A 9,196-nucleotide genomic window follows, 5' to 3' on the forward strand; every position below is an offset into this window, starting at 1 on the left:
TATTCAATCAAAAGAGTTTAGGAGTTTATATATTTCTCAAGGAACTGTACTCTTATGAACTCTGAATGTCTTTTTACAAGCATGCTCTGAGTTGTATCTGCCCACGTAGATCCTACTTGCATGGTCGGCATTATGTTACTGCATGATGTTATTACTATGGTGGCTTGCTTTTCAACTTTGCTTTTTTCAGGTAAGAAATTAACGTAATTCTACGCGAATAGCCAGGCCCTAAGCAAGTAGGAAAGGTGCTTCTTGCTTTTTTTCTTTAATTTTATCATTTGCCTATCAATGACAATGATGTCAAGAAAAACCTTGCAAGGTTGCAAATCATGTAGCGAGTTTTTTTAAGTTTTTTTCTTTTTATATTTTTACAACGCATTCAATTTGAGTGAAAGAAAAATCCGAGTAAAGAACCAACTTGAGGCATGAAAAGGTGGAGGATTACTTGGCGGGATTATCCCGAGATGGATTCCGAAAGGAAGTTTACCGAGCCCGGCAAGGAGCATATTAGGACTAATGCTGCGGTCGGTTTCTACGACAAACTCAAAAGTAAACAAACTAGACAAATGTAATGAGGAAGTAAAGGCTAATTTTGATTTTTTTCTCGACTTTGAAATTGGGGAATCGTGAATTGAAAAATGGTATGGGTTTCTCGAAATATTATTTGTTTGGAAAAACTTTTCACCTCACTCAGTAGTAGTATAGCTGGTCACTTTGCGCTGTCCCAACTTGACAGTAAAGAGCTTTAGATTTTAGGACCAGGAAGAGAACGAGATATGACTGTCCGTTTTTAGAGAAAATACTTAAAAAATATCTAACCCGAACGATTAATCTTACCCTTTGTTAGCAGCATAGGTTGCTCAGGTATTCTTATTGCTGGTAGCTGACCCTTTTTGCTGGTCAAAAAATCGTGCCAAAACTGCTACCGTGTTGTTGACTTGTTTTGACACGACGATATCTTTGCTAATAATAACGCCGGTATCACGTTTTTCCTGCCAAAATGACGCTGATTTACGCTCGCTCACTGTTGTTCTTAGGGTCTGTCGGATCATGCTCGAAAAATAGAGTATTATGATTTCGGGCGTCACCCGTGAAATCATCAGCTTTTAGGATCCCTTTACGGTGGTCAATCTACGTTATCAACTCTATCGTGTGATAGTCTAATATCTTTCAGACGTGCCTCAGGAGTGTTTATGATTTTCAACCGCCAACTTGCAGACAAGCTTATTCACAGTTTTTTTTATTCTGAGTGGTTTATCAACAGTTGTATATTTTTCATCACTATGATTTTCTATTTGATGCAAAGAAATTGTTTCGGATCGAATTATATTAAGCGAGGTTTCATTTCAGCTTTTTTACTCATCAAACTACTCAAACAATACTTTAAGATCTTAGATCGAAGCACAATCATAAAGAAAAGTACATTCTCGTTTATTTTATATTGTATGCAAGACCGATATTCGTTCCTTGGAGCACATGACACCCTTTGTTTGATCAAGTAAGAGATGTTTCCAAGGTCAACTTAAATCTCAACTTCTGGAACAAGCCCAAGTCTGGAGTACCAGCCTATTTATACCCAGTACTCCTTTCTCAACAGAAACTAAAAGCCTTTTTCAAAAAATATTTTTGCTACGGAAACCCGACAATTGGCGTGTTTTCAATATAAGATAGAGAAGAGATTGGAAATCATTTTTGTCAGAAAACGACGGCGAAAAAAATCTCTCGTAGGAAGCCCGAACCGATTGCCATCATGGGTATGGCGAAAATCACTACCATTCCTTAAAAAAACGCAAGAATGAATAAAGCCGAAATTCAAGTGCATTTCGAGGCTGTGATGTTTTCCGTTTGCTCTACTAAGACGAATTTGATTTGAAATACATCTCTTTGAAACCCTGAATTCAACACTAATCAGTTTCCTTTTCCTTTTTGTCTTGGTTGTCATCTAGGATGTTTAATTCAATGTTTGTCAGCAACAAATCATCAACTACAAGCTCTCTTCAGCATGAGTGGAATAAATAGTGACGTCAAATTTTCCCAAGTGCACGATGGTGGTCCTACACACATCACGGTCCATTTAGAGGGAGTCAACGAGACTCTGACATGGAGCATACGACAACTACCCATGATTTACAATGGAAACGCGGCTATGAGTTGTCACGAAGGCGAAGTTGGAGCATTATATGATCCTACAATAGCTGCAAAATCTTCAAACTACAGTACCTCCTGCACTTTATCTAGTAACTCGAGATTCCAGGACTGTGCTGTTGGGGACTTAGCGGGGATGCTTGGGAACCTGAATGCCAACAACTCAAAGGGGAATTTTACACACCAGAGCATGATGATTCCGATCACTGGACCAAATAGCATCATGGATAAGACACTCGTGCTGTACAGCAGCGACATGCCAAAGGCATGCGCATTGATAAGTCCCAAGGAGAAAATGATAACGGCGAAAGCAGTCTTCAAATATCCGGCAGCAGGTTATGTTTATTTGAGACAAGTCGTCAACAACTCAGACACAGACACCAGTCTATTCGTCAACCTTTTTTATGTCAACGCTGCAGAATTGCAAAGTCAATTTCTATGGCAGATTAACCAAGGTACAGTTTCTTGCCAAATTCCTGGCGAGATTTTTAACCCAAATAGTATCGATGGACACAATTGCAGCAAAGAAAAACAAGAAAATTGTCCCATTGGTGATATGTGCGCGAAGCACGGTGACGTTACAGTTTCTATGGCAACAAAGGAAATGTCGAAAGCAAAAGCTGCATTTACTGACACCAACCTGCCGCTGAGTGGAACGAACAATGTCATCGGGAAAACGATAGTGCTGTTCTCAAAAGTAGATCCAGACAGACCTTTTGCATGTGCCACGATTATGACAGTGAAACCAATGGTTGTAAAAGCGACCTTCACGGCAAGCGTTCATGACGGTATCGATGGTTATTTCAGGTTTACTCAGCGGTCTCCTTTTGATCCCACCATAACAGAAATAAGCTTGACTGGATTGAAAAGAAAAGCTGAGGGATACCACGTGCACAACTATCCCATGCCGTGGGGGTCGAAATTTACAGGAAGTGAAACATGTGCAGGTGGCAATCTGGGTGGACATTGGAATTCTTTTGGCGTCGATGTGAAATCAAGTCCTTTTCCTGGAACTGGTATGAAGCAAAGTCCTTTTCTTTTCCAACTTTTAATTGCAATTTTTAAAGGAGCCATATGCATTTTTAGAATCAATAGATCATTATCCTTAATTTCCATAACAAGAGTTCGTCAATGAAATTCCTGGACGCTTTTCAGTCATTTCTGAAGAATAAGGCACTTAAGTGTTTTAGAATCCAGCTAATCGTTGTTCCTGCTTGGGGATTCAATTCCATCTGTTCATATGAACCTAGGATTTTTCAATTTGTCAATAGTAGTGTGAAGAAAATCTCATCTTTCATCTTGTCATACCAACATATTTCTTTATAGGGACAAATGATGAATATGAAATCGGCGATCTCAGTGGAAAATATGGATCTTTTACAATTATACATATTACAACAAGACACACTTCGACTTCAACCTACCTTTGTTTGGCAAGAACAGCATCCATGGACGATCAATTGTTATCCAAAACGAAAGCAATGGGAAGTAGTAGGTGGGTGTGTACAGACAATCCAACCGTAGTGAACCGTGATGTTCTCATGAAGGCGATAGTGACTTTCAAAGGCCCTGCTTTGGAGGGTTACATTCTTTTGGTAAGCTAGTCAGTTTCATTCTTCCATACGTTCTAGAGAAATAACTCTCGATGGTTATACATTACACATCAAGAGAACAGAAAAAACTGAGAAAAACTGATAAATGAGCTCGGACTGAGGAAGGTGGATGCTCCATTGACTGCTGAAATGAGACTTAACGCAAAAGCCAAGTTTCACTGTTTTAGTCATTCAATGTAATCAAAAGAAAAGATATCTCATATTGTGCCTGCTTCTTCTGTTATATTTTCTTTAGACTCAACAGAAGTCCCATGAGCAGTTCATGGCATCTGAAGAGACATCGATTTACATTGATTTGAACTATGCCACCAATTCCAGCAAAAAGGTAACAAATATGAACTGTACCTTGACAAAATATGTCACTTTTATGAAACAATCATAAATTTGTCTATAAAATATCCATATGAAGCCACAAAATGAACACGGGACCAAGGTTCAATGGCAATCGATCAAACTATCAAATCAATGTTCCAAAAGGCATACAGGCTCCAATCAGTGCAGCCATCAATGGCACAATCACTGAATCAATCATCCACGATTTGAAAAAAAAAGTTATAATAATACTAATCGTGATTTTAGGCATCAATGAAGCGCCCAAACGACAGAATTTGAAATGATCTTCTTTCCTTCATCAGAGTTTGGACCATCAATGGCACGTGCATGTAAACCCTGAAGGAAATGACACCTTCGCTGAAATGGGAAAGAGGTGTAAGAGTCTTGGACCTCATTATAACCCCTACAACGTCTACTTGTCCGTAAGTATCGAATGTCATTCTTTTTTGTGCTTTCATTATCATCTTGCCATGCAAGTATGGAAAAAAAAGAGAAACGTGTTAAAGTGAAAACGAATTTATAATTGATTCCATCGGGTTGAAAAAAGCTGCAATATTTCTTCGGCTTTCAGGGAACCTACAAAACTTCGTGCCTTTCTAACAACATGATGCGTTGTGAAGTTGGAGATCTCTCAGGCAAGCATGCACGGTTGAATATTGGTTTCGGAAAACAGTTCTTCACTGATCCTGATCTTCCCTTGTTCGGAGACAAGTCCGGTAAGATCATCTTGAGCCGTAAAAACTACAACTGTGGGTGAAAACGTAAGTTGAGATTTGATCGTCAGGCGCGTTAAGGGAGAACGAATTTGCGCCAAAAAGCTGCAATGCAGGCCTCTGTTGCAGTGGCTACACTACGTATAATTATCAGTGCATGTTATTTTTTTTCCTGAACTCAGTGAAGCAGGTCGCTTTTTCTTTGTCCCACGGTTTGTAAGAGGTTGTCTCTTCCATTAAAGAGACTATTTTACATCAAGTATGACGTATGGATGATTTTTTTCCTCAGTTGTTGGACGCGGGATCGTGGTCCATGCAGAAAATGGTGGTTCAGCTCGTCTTGCCTGCGGTACTATCAAACTTGTGGAGTCCATATATGTGGAAAAGTCACTTGAATATGTAAAAGGACCAGGATTTTCGCGGTGAGCTTTGAAGATGATCACATTTCACACTTGATTGGGAACGGAGATTCAAAGGAATAAAAGGGTTAAAAAATTGTATCACATAATCGAACCTCTCTTTCTATGACTTCATGATAGGCTGCAGAAATTGCATCTTCGGATCTTCTCAGTTTCGAGCCTTTCAAATGACCTGCCGTATAATGGTTGAATAGCTCCATCTACTAGGTAAATTAAATCACCATTCAGTAGAAAGCTTAATATTGGTTTTGGATAGCACTTGTCCTCTGGATTATGACTTAACTGATGGATAGGGTTATCCCCGGCAAACCGTCTCTAATAACGATTGTTGCAACTCCATAATAGCTCATAATCAACTGCAAATATATATACAACAATTAGACCACCAGCACCAGCAACAAAAGCAAAACCCCCATCCTCATCGTCACTATCGTCATCACCGAAAAATCCTCGTTCTTGAGAGTGGAGATTTACTTTAAATATTGAATTTGCTTTTTAGATATAGCCTTAATAATATTATTTTCTGGTAGGAAAAACTTCGCAAGAACTGTTTCGGAATTGTTGGATATCCCCTCATGGCAGATATTTTACATTAGCGAAGAAGAAAGCAATATTCAGGACTGTGTGAACATCAAATTTAGAATCATTGGAGATGGTTAGTACAATCTTGCTTCTAATATAAGAGGATAATCGTTACCTTTATTAGTTTCAGCCCTTCTTTCAATGTGCAGACAGATTTCGTCAAGATTGCATTGTTTGTATAAATATTCCGATATGCCAATATATTAATCTTGTCGATACCATTCCGTTTAACTCAGCTAGGTTTAATAAAACAACAAATCAGATGTAATAAGACTCAAAGGCGAAATTAGTGCACTTGTGAGAACTTTCCTTTAAATTGGACACATGAATTTCGTGATAATAAAAATAAATCCTCTCAAGGAAACAAAGGTCTCTATTTAGTCGTTAGCTTTTTGCATTGTGGCCATTAACAAATAAGTAGCCAGCCACCATTAGATTAAACTGAGCATGATTTCTCTTCCTAGCTTGCGCACCTTCAAACCTAATGCGTACGCTCACAACAAAACACTCTATAAAATAACTAGGATAGTACGCGCACTCTCATTGGTCAATAGCTGTGTTTAGATGAGAGTATGGAAACACGGCTGTGACATCACACGAATTTCGATTGGTTATATGCCGTCAGACGCGCGTTTTGGTTGGCTGGTAGGAAATATGAGCGTGTGTCGAGAAAATATGTTTCAATCAAGAATTTGCCATCATTTGTTTCCTTCATTTGCCGAATTATCTTTATAGAAGCAATAGAGAACGTTTTCCGTGTTTCCATAGCTTCATCTAAACACCCGGGAAAGTGAGAGAATTCTTGACAGTTATGCAAGCCCTCGACTGCGTCTCGGGTTTGCATAACTGTCTCGAATTCTCCCAACTCCCCCTCGTGTTTAGAAACACGGAAAACGGCCTCTATTGCTTAAATCGGAGTGCTACGAAATTAGCCTGCCATGGGTTGCAGTCCCGATGATAGACAGAATATTTTAAGGCTGCTTTCATTGCTTTAGTTGTTCCATAAAGGGCTGCATCGTTACATGTCCGCATTTCCAATGTATGAATTTCACAGATCTTCTATCATAAAGGACCTTTAACCCAACATAACAGAACTTTATAGAAATGTTTCAAAATCGTATTTACATGCATGGCAATTGGTAAGGTACTGTGAATAATTTCCAATGATTACATTATAAGATGTTGCATACCATGAGCAGAGGCTTTGGTAATCGGTCACGGAGGTGCAGGGCTGGCGCAGTTGTGGGAGCACTCGCCTCGAGCTCCCACCTCGAGCTCCCAACATTGTTGCCTGGGTTCAATTCCCAGACTCGGTGTCATGTATGGGTTGAGTTTGTTGATTTTCTACTCCGCTCCAAGAGGTTTTTCCCGAGTATTCCGGTTTTCCCCACTCCTCAAATACCAAATTTCGATTTGTGATAATTTGTTGATTTCAGTTTACAGTACCTCCAATTAGTGCTCCAGCGTTTAACTTTCTTTCCTTTCCTTTTTTTCCTTTTAACTTCTTCGCATGTTTTTACAGAAAACCAAGTGCGTGAGCCTTCGCAAGTTTTCGATTCCATCCTAAAGAGCTCTCCAAGAGAACTGAAGGAGTTTCAACCGACGGATGACTGCCGGCCATCGTCTTCGACAACAGGTAAGAAAAGCAACGATGCTTGAATCTAGCTGAGACAGCATAAGTGAATGAGATCATTCCCAAACAGAGATATCACGAGTTAAGAGCTTTTTAAGGTTTCTTTGTTTGGGTGCATTTCGGACGAGGTACGATGATTTCTCAAGAGGAAGAGCATCGGGAAGGTAGAATAAGGTTCAGAAAGTCGGCGGCATCTCTAGCCCGCATTAACACTGAATCTTCTACTTTGGACTATACGCCGCACCACATTGCACTTAGTGAACGTAAAGAAAACTGTATTTTCTTTATTGCCACAAGAAATTCCTTAGTATCCCGTAGGTTCCTTTGGGTCCTCGAGACTAGGGAAGATTGCAATTGTTGCTACCTCCAGACCTTGCCATATTTCAGCAAGATTTCGATTATCGGGAATTACGTGGCTCGTTCAAGATATGGACCCATCGATATTAAACTTTCTTTCTTTGGAAAGATGGTTTCCTCTAGGCTCATTTGCAGCTGTCAAATCTCCCTCAAGGTGCATGTCAATAATTGCATAAATTAATTAACTAAACGCCATTTTATTTTTGCGACACTTTTGATACTGATCGCCTCTTTTTCTCTCCCTCTCTTCCCAGAGACACCACAAGCTCGACCCAATAAGTCAAGAACCAATCATATGAGTTTGTTCGTCATATTGAACATGATTTTCCTAACTGCGATAACGAATTATTAGATGACCAGCCTAGCTGGTTGCAGTCACGTGAACGATGTCAGTATCTCATGGTTTCACGTCGACAGTCCAACTAATAATGACATCTGGATTTAAGTTACTTGCAATGTAGGAACACTGCAATATACTTTCTGTGAGAAATCAAACTGAGTCAGACCAAGCGTTGACTAGTACCTCCCGGTGGCTCGCCTCCCACGCAGACGTTCTTAGAGCTTCGTCACGCGTTCCTTCCCCACTAACGTCTCAGTGAAACGAGAAACCACTACCGTTCGTGGATTAAGGATCAATCAGAGGCCGTTTTCCAGTTTTGGGTATGCTCATTCTTTCGCAGCGGGTGATTGGCTATGCACAACACAATTAGTCAACGCTGATTGGTTTCTAAATAGTGGGCAAACAGCCGTTGAACGAAAGTGGTTTTTCGTTTCAGCAGACGTTAGTGGGGCAGGAACGCTTGACGAAACCCAAAGAACGTCTGCGTGGTGGCCTAGCTTGGTTGCTTGCTTAATTCAGTGATTTCTTGTTTGTGGACACGTCATTTGCCATTTAAAATCTCATCGCCCATTGTGACGTTAAGATCATTTAGAAAAGTTTTAATAAAATTTTGTAAAAGACATACATTTTCCTTTAATTTTTTGTTTTCGGAAAACGCAGAACAAACGGAGTGAGATGACCTAGTTACTGCAAGGTCTCCTCTGTTTATAGTAATGGACAAACGATTGATTTGAGACTGATGAAAGGGTGTGGACAATTAATAAGGAAAATTCTGGCACAAGAAAAGTACGAAATTGCTTCATAGCTTTCGCGTGACGTCCCTACTTTGCATACCACATGAAAATGTTACCGCCTGACCAGAATACCGGTACAATACGACGGGAATCAATTTCACGATGGCGGAAGCAAAAAAGTTTGAAGTGTTGTCGTTTTTCATTTATGCTCTCTTTAAAGGTAGGATAATGTATTTTCAGTGCCACAATTAGGTTTGGATGAAAGGAGAATATACTTCACTCTTTATTTGTCACTTCGTCATGCCTTAATTTACGTGTCTTTCCTTC

The 9,196-nt window shown here is 39.8% G+C and overlaps 1 long non-coding RNA gene and 1 pseudogene across 1 annotated transcript in view; one reads left to right on the top strand and one right to left on the bottom strand.

Moving 5' to 3' along the window:
- The first annotated feature begins 1,883 nt into the window (after positions 1 to 1,883).
- LOC138043028 (uncharacterized) lies at positions 1,884 to 8,757 on the top strand (annotated as a pseudogene).
- Positions 8,744 to 9,196, bottom strand: part of LOC138043029 (uncharacterized) — a 2,438-nt gene continuing 1,985 nt past the window's right edge. Inside the window, exon 3 of the long non-coding RNA XR_011131174.1 lies at positions 8,744 to 9,196. This exon is cut by the window's right edge and continues 40 nt beyond it. This is a non-coding gene — a long non-coding RNA (uncharacterized lncRNA).

Source organism: Montipora capricornis, chromosome 3 (assembly GCF_036669925.1).
Source record: "Montipora capricornis isolate CH-2021 chromosome 3, ASM3666992v2, whole genome shotgun sequence".
NCBI classification, from domain to species: domain Eukaryota; kingdom Metazoa; phylum Cnidaria; class Anthozoa; order Scleractinia; family Acroporidae; genus Montipora; species Montipora capricornis.